This window comes from Hyla sarda, unplaced genomic scaffold (assembly GCF_029499605.1).
Source record: "Hyla sarda isolate aHylSar1 unplaced genomic scaffold, aHylSar1.hap1 scaffold_391, whole genome shotgun sequence".
Lineage (NCBI taxonomy): Eukaryota > Metazoa > Chordata > Amphibia > Anura > Hylidae > Hyla > Hyla sarda.
In genome coordinates, this window is record NW_026610408.1 from 208,956 (window position 1) to 223,064 (window position 14,109).

The 14,109-nt window shown below is 43.3% G+C and overlaps 8 pseudogenes; all 8 read right to left on the reverse strand.

The window, feature by feature from the left end:
* Positions 1-258: 258 nt before the first annotated feature.
* LOC130332860 (U2 spliceosomal RNA) lies at positions 259-522 on the reverse strand (annotated as a pseudogene).
* Positions 523-2,000: 1,478 nt separating this feature from the next.
* LOC130332861 (U2 spliceosomal RNA) lies at positions 2,001-2,264 on the reverse strand (annotated as a pseudogene).
* A 1,490-nt stretch (positions 2,265-3,754) lies between these two features.
* On the reverse strand, positions 3,755-4,018 carry LOC130332862 (U2 spliceosomal RNA; annotated as a pseudogene).
* Positions 4,019-5,494: 1,476 nt separating this feature from the next.
* Positions 5,495-5,758, reverse strand: LOC130332863 (U2 spliceosomal RNA; annotated as a pseudogene).
* Positions 5,759-7,231: 1,473 nt separating this feature from the next.
* On the reverse strand, positions 7,232-7,495 carry LOC130332864 (U2 spliceosomal RNA; annotated as a pseudogene).
* A 1,477-nt stretch (positions 7,496-8,972) lies between these two features.
* On the reverse strand, positions 8,973-9,236 carry LOC130332865 (U2 spliceosomal RNA; annotated as a pseudogene).
* A 1,468-nt stretch (positions 9,237-10,704) lies between these two features.
* Positions 10,705-10,968, reverse strand: LOC130332866 (U2 spliceosomal RNA; annotated as a pseudogene).
* A 1,487-nt stretch (positions 10,969-12,455) lies between these two features.
* On the reverse strand, positions 12,456-12,720 carry LOC130332909 (U2 spliceosomal RNA; annotated as a pseudogene).
* Between the last annotated feature and the right edge of the window lie 1,389 nt (positions 12,721-14,109).

Sequence of the window (14,109 nt, forward strand, 5' to 3'; positions counted from 1 at the left end):
AACAGGATTCAGCACCACCCACAAGACAGCTACCTGTCATGTCATGTCAAACCTGCACAGGTGTGCTAGATTATTATTATTTAGTTTTATTTTATTTTTTTACACCAATCAGTGTGCAAACATGGTCATTAAAACGCTAAATGAATAGACGTTCATAAACCAGTCAGTGCAACTCATCATTTTGGTCTCCAATTCTCAAACTCAAATTCTCACCCACGGAGGATTAAATGAGAATCTTTCTTGTTTAACACTGGAATGGGGTGGTGCACTGTTCACTACCCGAAGATACTGCCACATCGGGTCAATGCATAGGGCGACAGAAGCAAGCTTCCAAATCAGCTCCCTTTCTCAAAAATCCATTTAATTTATGGTCCCCAGATAGGGAACGTATGTATCAGTATGTGCTCACAAGTCACCCAAGTGCAAGTATTCACACAAAAAAAAACGTGCCTCAGGATGCGATCTGTCGCAAGATCCTTTCTTTTTTTACACTTGATCTAAGCCAAAAGGCCTAGAGGGGATAACCGGGAAAGGGGTGGACCCAACCATGTCCCCTTCATGAGCACTCACATTACTCATAGGAATGGAAGGAAGGCTGGCAGCCAACCAGCCTCCCATACACTTTCTGGGTGGGTGGCAGTCAGCCACCCATACATACATACAGCACAGGCTAAACCCACATCATCACTTAAAAAAAGGACAGGCGACCATTGCACTCTGATGGAGCATTTAGCAATGCAATCCATAGCCTGGCTTTTGCCTGAACCCCCATCACTCCTCCTCTTGCATATAAGACAATATTTCAGATCTGCATATGAAAACAACACGCCTACCTTTGTTGCACATAGCTGCCTGCCTGTCTCTAGTTACCCCACTGGCTGTAGCTGCGTCCCTTCCGACATGGAATAACACCAACTGTAACGATAAACTGAAAATTAACAGTATAAACCTGCATCATTTTGGACTCTGGTATTTGCTGAATCCGGGTGACCTGACAATCGATGGTGGTGCCGCTGGTGATTCTGGCCTTCTTGGAATCTGTTGGGCCTATGTGTTAGCTCACACATCACTTGGGTATCCATGGTAACTACCACAACATGGTCATCTGCAGTTTACATCTAGCCCGTGGCATTGAATGGCATTTTAAAAGTGCTAAGGGTCCTGGTGCAATAATCCTCCCATGAGGATCAGCCTCAACGGCTTTGTAGATTGCACTCATGTCAGCAACTCCATATACATTTTTTTTTCTTCATGCTTCTTTCTTCATCCTTTTTTCTTTCTGTCATTCAGACTTTCATTCATTCGATCTCTCTCACTCACTTGCTTTAACTCATTTGTTCTCACTCACTCACTCACTCACTCAATCACTCACTCACTCATTCACTCTCACTCACTCTCACTCTCTCACTCACTCGCTCACTAAGTCAGTCTCTCTCTCTCTCTCTCTCTTTTTCTTTTTATATATATTTTTTTCCGTCTTCTTCTTCTTCTTCTTCTTCTTCTTCTTCAGACCCTGTCATAGCACTAATGCCTTTCCAATACCACCAGCAGATGGAGACACTCCATTGCAACATTGGTTGTGAGCAGCAGTTTCTAAAAACAAATGCCTCATGGCGGATTTCCCATCCATCAATGGATGGTAAATTTTGTTTTTATCATTCACTGACCACAGAAACCAATGCATGGTCAAGCAACAGCAATGACACACCCTTGTGTATAGGCATGAGACCCTCATGTCATTTAACAGGATTCAGCACCACCCACAAGACAGCTACCTGTCATGTCATGTCAAACCTGCACAGGTGTGCTAGATTATTATTATTTAGTTTTATTTTATTTTTTTACACCAATCAGTGTGCAAACATGGTCATTAAAACGCTAAATGAATAGACGTTCATAAACCAGTCAGTGCAACTCATCATTTTGGTCTCCAATTCTCAAACTCAAATTCTCACCCACGGAGGATTAAATGAGAATCTTTCTTGTTTAACACTGGAATGGGGTGGTGCACTGTTCACTACCCGAAGATACTGCCACATCGGGTCAATGCATAGGGCGACAGAAGCAAGCTTCCAAATCAGCTCCCTTTCTCAAAAATCCATTTAATTTATGGTCCCCAGATAGGGAACGTATGTATCAGTATGTGCTCACAAGTCACCCAAGTGCAAGTATTCACACAAAAAAAAACGTGCCTCAGGATGCGATCTGTCGCAAGATCCTTTCTTTTTTTACACTTGATCTAAGCCAAAAGGCCTAGAGGGGATAGCCGGGAAAGGGGTGGACCCAACCATGTCCCCTTCATGAGCACTCACATTACTCATAGGAATGGAAGGAAGGCTGGCAGCCAACCAGCCTCCCATACACTTTCTGGGTGGGTGGCAGTCAGCCACCCATACATACATACAGCACAGGCTAAACCCACATCATCACTTAAAAAAAGGACAGGCGACCATTGCACTCTGATGGAGCATTTAGCAATGCAATCCATAGCCTGGCTTTTGCCTGAACCCCCATCACTCCTCCTCTTGCATATAAGACAATATTTCAGATCTGCATATGAAAACAACACGCCTACCTTTGTTGCACATAGCTGCCTGCCTGTCTCTAGTTACCCCACTGGCTGTAGCTGCGTCCCTTCCGACATGGAATAACACCAACTGTAACGATAAACTGAAAATTAACAGTATAAACCTGCATCATTTTGGACTCTGGTATTTGCTGAATCCGGGTGACCTGACAATCGATGGTGGTGCCGCTGGTGATTCTGGCCTTCTTGGAATCTGTTGGGCCTATGTGTTAGCTCACACATCACTTGGGTATCCATGGTAACTACCACAACATGGTCATCTGCAGTTTACATCTAGCCCGTGGCATTGAATGGCATTTTAAAAGTGCTAAGGGTCCTGGTGCAATAATCCTCCCATGAGGATCAGCCTCAACGGCTTTGTAGATTGCACTCATGTCAGCAACTCCATATACATTTTTTTTTCTTCATGCTTCTTTCTTCATCCTTTTTTCTTTCTGTCATTCAGACTTTCATTCATTCGATCTCTCTCACTCACTTGCTTTAACTCATTTGTTCTCACTCACTCACTCACTCACTCACTCACTCAATCACTCACTCACTCATTCACTCTCACTCACTCTCACTCTCTCACTCACTCGCTCACTAAGTCAGTCTCTCTCTCTCTCTCTCTTTTTCTTTTTATATATATTTTTTTCCGTCTTCTTCTTCTTCTTCTTCTTCTTCTTCTTCTTCTTCAGACCCTGTCATAGCACTAATGCCTTTCCAATACCACCAGCAGATGGAGACACTCCATTGCAACATTGGTTGTGAGCAGCAGTTTCTAAAAACAAATGCCTCATGGCGGATTTCCCATCCATCAATGGATGGTAAATTTTGTTTTTATCATTCACTGACCACAGAAACCAATGCATGGTCAAGCAACAGCAATGACACACCCTTGTGTATAGGCATGAGACCCTCATGTCATTTAACAGGATTCAGCACCACCCACAAGACAGCTACCTGTCATGTCATGTCAAACCTGCACAGGTGTGCTAGATTATTATTATTTAGTTTTATTTTATTTTTTTACACCAATCAGTGTGCAAACATGGTCATTAAAACGCTAAATGAATAGACGTTCATAAACCAGTCAGTGCAACTCATCATTTTGGTCTCCAATTCTCAAACTCAAATTCTCACCCACGGAGGATTAAATGAGAATCTTTCTTGTTTAACACTGGAATGGGGTGGTGCACTGTTCACTACCCGAAGATACTGCCACATCGGGTCAATGCATAGGGCGACAGAAGCAAGCTTCCAAATCAGCTCCCTTTCTCAAAAATCCATTTAATTTATGGTCCCCAGATAGGGAACGTATGTATCAGTATGTGCTCACAAGTCACCCAAGTGCAAGTATTCACACAAAAAAAAACGTGCCTCAGGATGCGATCTGTCGCAAGATCCTTTCTTTTTTTACACTTGATCTAAGCCAAAAGGCCTAGAGGGGATAACCGGGAAAGGGGTGGACCCAACCATGTCCCCTTCATGAGCACTCACATTACTCATAGGAATGGAAGGAAGGCTGGCAGCCAACCAGCCTCCCATACACTTTCTGGGTGGGTGGCAGTCAGCCACCCATACATACATACAGCACAGGCTAAACCCACATCATCACTTAAAAAAAGGACAGGCGACCATTGCACTCTGATGGAGCATTTAGCAATGCAATCCATAGCCTGGCTTTTGCCTGAACCCCCATCACTCCTCCTCTTGCATATAAGACAATATTTCAGATCTGCATATGAAAACAACACGCCTACCTTTGTTGCACATAGCTGCCTGCCTGTCTCTAGTTACCCCACTGGCTGTAGCTGCGTCCCTTCCGACATGGAATAACACCAACTGTAACGATAAACTGAAAATTAACAGTATAAACCTGCATCATTTTGGACTCTGGTATTTGCTGAATCCGGGTGACCTGACAATCGATGGTGGTGCCGCTGGTGATTCTGGCCTTCTTGGAATCTGTTGGGCCTATGTGTTAGCTCACACATCACTTGGGTATCCATGGTAACTACCACAACATGGTCATCTGCAGTTTACATCTAGCCCGTGGCATTGAATGGCATTTTAAAAGTGCTAAGGGTCCTGGTGCAATAATCCTCCCATGAGGATCAGCCTCAACGGCTTTGTAGATTGCACTCATGTCAGCAACTCCATATACATTTTTTTTTCTTCATGCTTCTTTCTTCATCCTTTTTTCTTTCTGTCATTCAGACTTTCATTCATTCGATCTCTCTCACTCACTTGCTTTAACTCATTTGTTCTCACTCACTCACTCACTCACTCAATCACTCACTCACTCATTCACTCTCACTCACTCTCACTCTCTCACTCACTCGCTCACTAAGTCAGTCTCTCTCTCTCTCTCTCTTTTTCTTTTTATATATATTTTTTTCCGTCTTCTTCTTCTTCTTCTTCTTCTTCTTCAGACCCTGTCATAGCACTAATGCCTTTCCAATACCACCAGCAGATGGAGACACTCCATTGCAACATTGGTTGTGAGCAGCAGTTTCTAAAAACAAATGCCTCATGGCGGATTTCCCATCCATCAATGGATGGTAAATTTTGTTTTTATCATTCACTGACCACAGAAACCAATGCATGGTCAAGCAACAGCAATGACACACCCTTGTGTATAGGCATGAGACCCTCATGTCATTTAACAGGATTCAGCACCACCCACAAGACAGCTACCTGTCATGTCATGTCAAACCTGCACAGGTGTGCTAGATTATTATTATTATTTAGTTTTATTTTATTTTTTTACACCAATCAGTGTGCAAACATGGTCATTAAAACGCTAAATGAATAGACGTTCATAAACCAGTCAGTGCAACTCATCATTTTGGTCTCCAATTCTCAAACTCAAATTCTCACCCACGGAGGATTAAATGAGAATCTTTCTTGTTTAACACTGGAATGGGGTGGTGCACTGTTCACTACCCGAAGATACTGCCACATCGGGTCAATGCATAGGGCGACAGAAGCAAGCTTCCAAATCAGCTCCCTTTCTCAAAAATCCATTTAATTTATGGTCCCCAGATAGGGAACGTATGTATCAGTATGTGCTCACAAGTCACCCAAGTGCAAGTATTCACACAAAAAAAAACGTGCCTCAGGATGCGATCTGTCGCAAGATCCTTTCTTTTTTTACACTTGATCTAAGCCAAAAGGCCTAGAGGGGATAACCGGGAAAGGGGTGGACCCAACCATGTCCCCTTCATGAGCACTCACATTACTCATAGGAATGGAAGGAAGGCTGGCAGCCAACCAGCCTCCCATACACTTTCTGGGTGGGTGGCAGTCAGCCACCCATACATACATACAGCACAGGCTAAACCCACATCATCACTTAAAAAAAGGACAGGCGACCATTGCACTCTGATGGAGCATTTAGCAATGCAATCCATAGCCTGGCTTTTGCCTGAACCCCCATCACTCCTCCTCTTGCATATAAGACAATATTTCAGATCTGCATATGAAAACAACACGCCTACCTTTGTTGAACATAGCTGCCTGCCTGTCTCTAGTTACCCCACTGGCTGTAGCTGCGTCCCTTCCGACATGGAATAACACCAACTGTAACGATAAACTGAAAATTAACAGTATAAACCTGCATCATTTTGGACTCTGGTATTTGCTGAATCCGGGTGACCTGACAATCGATGGTGGTGCCGCTGGTGATTCTGGCCTTCTTGGAATCTGTTGGGCCTATGTGTTAGCTCACACATCACTTGGGTATCCATGGTAACTACCACAACATGGTCATCTGCAGTTTACATCTAGCCCGTGGCATTGAATGGCATTTTAAAAGTGCTAAGGGTCCTGGTGCAATAATCCTCCCATGAGGATCAGCCTCAACGGCTTTGTAGATTGCACTCATGTCAGCAACTCCATATACATTTTTTTTTCTTCATGCTTCTTTCTTCATCCTTTTTTCTTTCTGTCATTCAGACTTTCATTCATTCGATCTCTCTCACTCACTTGCTTTAACTCATTTGTTCTCACTCACTCACTCACTCACTCAATCACTCACTCACTCATTCACTCTCACTCACTCTCACTCTCTCACTCACTCGCTCACTAAGTCAGTCTCTCTCTCTCTCTCTCTTTTTCTTTTTATATATATTTTTTTCCGTCTTCTTCTTCTTCTTCTTCTTCTTCTTCAGACCCTGTCATAGCACTAATGCCTTTCCAATACCACCAGCAGATGGAGACACTCCATTGCAACATTGGTTGTGAGCAGCAGTTTCTAAAAACAAATGCCTCATGGCGGATTTCCCATCCATCAATGGATGGTAAATTTTGTTTTTATCATTCACTGACCACAGAAACCAATGCATGGTCAAGCAACAGCAATGACACACCCTTGTGTATAGGCATGAGACCCTCATGTCATTTAACAGGATTCAGCACCACCCACAAGACAGCTACCTGTCATGTCATGTCAAACCTGCACAGGTGTGCTAGATTATTATTATTTAGTTTTATTTTATTTTTTTACACCAATCAGTGTGCAAACATGGTCATTAAAACGCTAAATGAATAGACGTTCATAAACCAGTCAGTGCAACTCATCATTTTGGTCTCCAATTCTCAAACTCAAATTCTCACCCACGGAGGATTAAATGAGAATCTTTCTTGTTTAACACTGGAATGGGGTGGTGCACTGTTCACTACCCGAAGATACTGCCACATCGGGTCAATGCATAGGGCGACAGAAGCAAGCTTCCAAATCAGCTCCCTTTCTCAAAAATCCATTTAATTTATGGTCCCCAGATAGGGAACGTATGTATCAGTATGTGCTCACAAGTCACCCAAGTGCAAGTATTCACACAAAAAAAAACGTGCCTCAGGATGCGATCTGTCGCAAGATCCTTTCTTTTTTTACACTTGATCTAAGCCAAAAGGCCTAGAGGGGATAACCGGGAAAGGGGTGGACCCAACCATGTCCCCTTCATGAGCACTCACATTACTCATAGGAATGGAAGGAAGGCTGGCAGCCAACCAGCCTCCCATACACTTTCTGGGTGGGTGGCAGTCAGCCACCCATACATACATACAGCACAGGCTAAACCCACATCATCACTTAAAAAAAGGACAGGCAACCATTGCACTCTGATGGAGCATTTAGCAATGCAATCCATAGCCTGGCTTTTGCCTGAACCCCCATCACTCCTCCTCTTGCATATAAGACAATATTTCAGATCTGCATATGAAAACAACACGCCTACCTTTGTTGCACATAGCTGCCTGCCTGTCTCTAGTTACCCCACTGGCTGTAGCTGCGTCCCTTCCGACATGGAATAACACCAACTGTAACGATAAACTGAAAATTAACAGTATAAACCTGCATCATTTTGGACTCTTGTATTTGCTGAATCCGGGTGACCTGACAATCGATGGTGGTGCCGCTGGTGATTCTGGCCTTCTTGGAATCTGTTGGGCCTATGTGTTAGCTCACACATCACTTGGGTATCCATGGTAACTACCACAACATGGTCATCTGCAGTTTACATCTAGCCCGTGGCATTGAATGGCATTTTAAAAGTGCTAAGGGTCCTGGTGCAATAATCCTCCCATGAGGATCAGCCTCAACGGCTTTGTAGATTGCACTCATGTCAGCAACTCCATATACATTTTTTTTTCTTCATGCTTCTTTCTTCATCCTTTTTTCTTTCTGTCATTCAGACTTTCATTCATTCGATCTCTCTCACTCACTTGCTTTAACTCATTTGTTCTCACTCACTCACTCACTCACTCACTCAATCACTCACTCACTCATTCACTCTCACTCACTCTCACTCTCTCACTCACTCGCTCACTAAGTCAGTCTCTCTCTCTCTCTCTCTTTTTCTTTTTATATATATTTTTTTCCGTCTTCTTCTTCTTCTTCTTCTTCTTCTTCAGACCCTGTCATAGCACTAATGCCTTTCCAATACCACCAGCAGATGGAGACACTCCATTGCAACATTGGTTGTGAGCAGCAGTTTCTAAAAACAAATGCCTCATGGCGGATTTCCCATCCATCAATGGATGGTAAATTTTGTTTTTATCATTCACTGACCACAGAAACCAATGCATGGTCAAGCAACAGCAATGACACACCCTTGTGTATAGGCATGAGACCCTCATGTCATTTAACAGGATTCAGCACCACCCACAAGACAGCTACCTGTCATGTCATGTCAAACCTGCACAGGTGTGCTAGATTATTATTATTTAGTTTTATTTTATTTTTTTACACCAATCAGTGTGCAAACATGGTCATTAAAACGCTAAATGAATAGACGTTCATAAACCAGTCAGTGCAACTCATCATTTTGGTCTCCAATTCTCAAACTCAAATTCTCACCCACGGAGGATTAAATGAGAATCTTTCTTGTTTAACACTGGAATGGGGTGGTGCACTGTTCACTACCCGAAGATACTGCCACATCGGGTCAATGCATAGGGCGACAGAAGCAAGCTTCCAAATCAGCTCCCTTTCTCAAAAATCCATTTAATTTATGGTCCCCAGATAGGGAACGTATGTATCAGTATGTGCTCACAAGTCACCCAAGTGCAAGTATTCACACAAAAAAAAACGTGCCTCAGGATGCGATCTGTCGCAAGATCCTTTCTTTTTTTACACTTGATCTAAGCCAAAAGGCCTAGAGGGGATAACCGGGAAAGGGGTGGACCCAACCATGTCCCCTTCATGAGCACTCACATTACTCATAGGAATGGAAGGAAGGCTGGCAGCCAACCAGCCTCCCATACACTTTCTGGGTGGGTGGCAGTCAGCCACCCATACATACATACAGCACAGGCTAAACCCACATCATCACTTAAAAAAAGGACAGGCGACCATTGCACTCTGATGGAGCATTTAGCAATGCAATCCATAGCCTGGCTTTTGCCTGAACCCCCATCACTCCTCCTCTTGCATATAAGACAATATTTCAGATCTGCATATGAAAACAACACGCCTACCTTTGTTGCACATAGCTGCCTGCCTGTCTCTAGTTACCCCACTGGCTGTAGCTGCGTCCCTTCTGACATGGAATAACACCAACTGTAACGATAAACTGAAAATTAACAGTATAAACCTGCATCATTTTGGACTCTGGTATTTGCTGAATCCGGGTGACCTGACAATCGATGGTGGTGCCGCTGGTGATTCTGGCCTTCTTGGAATCTGTTGGGCCTATGTGTTAGCTCACACATCACTTGGGTATCCATGGTAACTACCACAACATGGTCATCTGCAGTTTACATCTAGCCCGTGGCATTGAATGGCATTTTAAAAGTGCTAAGGGTCCTGGTGCAATAATCCTCCCATGAGGATCAGCCTCAACGGCTTTGTAGATTGCACTCATGTCAGCAACTCCATATACATTTTTTTTTCTTCATGCTTCTTTCTTCATCCTTTTTTCTTTCTGTCATTCAGACTTTCATTCATTCGATCTCTCTCACTCACTTGCTTTAACTCATTTGTTCTCACTCACTCACTCACTCACTCACTCATTCACTCTCACTCACTCTCACTCTCTCACTCACTCGCTCACTAAGTCAGTCTCTCTCTCTCTCTCTCTTTTTCTTTTTATATATATTTTTTTTCCGTCTTCTTCTTCTTCTTCTTCTTCTTCTTCTTCTTCAGACCCTGTCATAGCACTAATGCCTTTCCAATACCACCAGCAGATGGAGACACTCCATTGCAACATTGGTTGTGAGCAGCAGTTTCTAAAAACAAATGCCTCATGGCGGATTTCCCATCCATCAATGGATGGTAAATTTTGTTTTTATCATTCACTGACCACAGAAACCAATGCATGGTCAAGCAACAGCAATGACACACCCTTGTGTATAGGCATGAGACCCTCATGTCATTTAACAGGATTCAGCACCACCCACAAGACAGCTACCTGTCATGTCATGTCAAACCTGCACAGGTGTGCTAGATTATTATTATTTAGTTTTATTTTATTTTTTTACACCAATCAGTGTGCAAACATGGTCATTAAAACGCTAAATGAATAGACGTTCATAAACCAGTCAGTGCAACTCATCATTTTGGTCTCCAATTCTCAAACTCAAATTCTCACCCACGGAGGATTAAATGAGAATCTTTCTTGTTTAACACTGGAATGGGGTGGTGCACTGTTCACTACCCGAAGATACTGCCACATCGGGTCAATGCATAGGGCGACAGAAGCAAGCTTCCAAATCAGCTCCCTTTCTCAAAAATCCATTTAATTTATGGTCCCCAGATAGGGAACGTATGTATCAGTATGTGCTCACAAGTCACCCAAGTGCAAGTATTCACACAAAAAAAAACGTGCCTCAGGATGCGATCTGTCGCAAGATCCTTTCTTTTTTTACACTTGATCTAAGCCAAAAGGCCTAGAGGGGATAACCGGGAAAGGGGTGGACCCAACCATGTCCCCTTCATGAGCACTCACATTACTCATAGGAATGGAAGGAAGGCTGGCAGCCAACCAGCCTCCCATACACTTTCTGGGTGGGTGGCAGTCAGCCACCCATACATACATACAGCACAGGCTAAACCCACATCATCACTTAAAAAAAGGACAGGCGACCATTGCACTCTGATGGAGCATTTAGCAATGCAATCCATAGCCTGGCTTTTGCCTGAACCCCCATCACTCCTCCTCTTGCATATAAGACAATATTTCAGATCTGCATATGAAAACAACACGCCTACCTTTGTTGCACATAGCTGCCTGCCTGTCTCTAGTTACCCCACTGGCTGTAGCTGCGTCCCTTCCGACATGGAATAACACCAACTGTAACGATAAACTGAAAATTAACAGTATAAACCTGCATCATTTTGGACTCTGGTATTTGCTGAATCCGGGTGACCTGACAATCGATGGTGGTGCCGCTGGTGATTCTGGCCTTCTTGGAATCTGTTGGGCCTATGTGTTAGCTCACACATCACTTGGGTATCCATGGTAACTACCACAACATGGTCATCTGCAGTTTACATCTAGCCCGTGGCATTGAATGGCATTTTAAAAGTGCTAAGGGTCCTGGTGCAATAATCCTCCCATGAGGATCAGCCTCAACGGCTTTGTAGATTGCACTCATGTCAGCAACTCCATATACATTTTTTTTTCTTCATGCTTCTTTCTTCATCCTTTTTTCTTTCTGTCATTCAGACTTTCATTCATTCGATCTCTCTCACTCACTTGCTTTAACTCATTTGTTCTCACTCACTCACTCACTCACTCACTCACTCAATCACTCACTCACTCATTCACTCACTCTCACTCACTCTCTCTCACTCACTCGCTCACTAAGTCAGTCTCTCTCTCTCTCTCTCTTTTTCTTTTTATATATATTTTTTTCCGTCTTCTTCTTCTTCTTCTTCTTCTTCTTCTTCTTCAGACCCTGTCATAGCACTAATGCCTTTCCAATACCACCAGCAGATGGAGACACTCCATTGCAACATTGGTTGTGAGCAGCAGTTTCTAAAAACAAATGCCTCATGGCGGATTTCCCATCCATCAATGGATGGTAAATTTTGTTTTTATCATTCACTGACCACAGAAACCAATGCATGGTCAAGCAACAGCAATGACACACCCTTGTGTATAGGCATGAGACCCTCATGTCATTTAACAGGATTCAGCACCACCCACAAGACAGCTACCTGTCATGTCATGTCAAACCTGCACAGGTGTGCTAGATTATTATTATTTAGTTTTATTTTATTTTTTTACACCAATCAGTGTGCAAACATGGTCATTAAAACGCTAAATGAATAGACGTTCATAAACCAGTCAGTGCAACTCATCATTTTGGTCTCCAATTCTCAAACTCAAATTCTCACCCACGGAGGATTAAATGAGAATCTTTCTTGTTTAACACTGGAATGGGGTGGTGCACTGTTCACTACCCGAAGATACTGCCACATCGGGTCAATGCATAGGGCGACAGAAGCAAGCTTCCAAATCAGCTCCCTTTCTCAAAAATCCATTTAATTTATGGTCCCCAGATAGGGAACGTATGTATCAGTATGTGCTCACAAGTCACCCAAGTGCAAGTATTCACACAAAAAAAAAACGTGCCTCAGGATGCGATCTGTCGCAAGATCCTTTCTTTTTTTACACTTGATCTAAGCCAAAAGGCCTAGAGGGGATAACCGGGAAAGGGGTGGACCCAACCATGTCCCCTTCATGAGCACTCACATTACTCATAGGAATGGAAGGAAGGCTGGCAGCCAACCAGCCTCCCATACACTTTCTGGGTGGGTGGCAGTCAGCCACCCATACATACATACAGCACAGGCTAAACCCACATCATCACTTAAAAAAAGGACAGGCGACCATTGCACTCTGATGGAGCATTTAGCAATGCAATCCATAGCCTGGCTTTTGCCTGAACCCCCATCACTCCTCCTCTTGCATATAAGACAATATTTCAGATCTGCATATGAAAACAACACGCCTACCTTTGTTGCACATAGCTGCCTGCCTGTCTCTAGTTACCCCACTGGCTGTAGCTGCGTCCCTTCCGACATGGAATAACACCAACTGTAACGATAAACTGAAAATTAACAGTATAAACCTGCATCATTTTGGACTCTGGTATTTGCTGAATCCGGGTGACCTGACAATCGATGGTGGTGCCGCTGGTGATTCTGGCCTTCTTGGAATCTGTTGGGCCTATGTGTTAGCTCACACATCACTTGGGTATCCATGGTAACTACCACAACATGGTCATCTGCAGTTTACATCTAGCCCGTGGCATTGAATGGCATTTTAAAAGTGCTAAGGGTCCTGGTGCAATAATCCTCCCATGAGGATCAGCCTCAACGGCTTTGTAGATTGCACTCATGTCAGCAACTCCATATACATTTTTTTTTCTTCATGCTTCTTTCTTCATCCTTTTTTCTTTCTGTCATTCAGACTTTCATTCATTCGATCTCTCTCACTCACTTGCTTTAACTCATTTGTTCTCACTCACTCACTCACTCACTCAATCACTCACTCACTCATTCACTCTCACTCACTCTCACTCTCTCACTCACTCGCTCACTAAGTCAGTCTCTCTCTCTCTCTCTCTTTTTCTTTTTATATATATTTTTTTCCGTCTTCTTCTTCTTCTTCTTCTTCTTCTTCTTCTTCAGACCCTGTCATAGCACTAATGCCTTTCCAATACCACCAGCAGATGGAGACACTCCATTGCAACATTGGTTGTGAGCAGCAGTTTCTAAAAACAAATGCCTCATGGCGGATTTCCCATCCATCAATGGATGGTAAATTTTGTTTTTATCATTCACTGACCACAGAAACCAATGCATGGTCAAGCAACAGCAATGACACACCCTTGTGTATAGGCATGAGACCCTCATGTCATTTAACAGGATTCAGCACCACCCACAAGACAGCTACCTGTCATGTCATGTCAAACCTGCACAGGTGTGCTAGATTATTATTATTTAGTTTTATTTTATTTTTTTACACCAATCAGTGTGCAAACATGGTCATTAAAACGCTAAATGAATAGACGTTCATAAACCAGTCAGT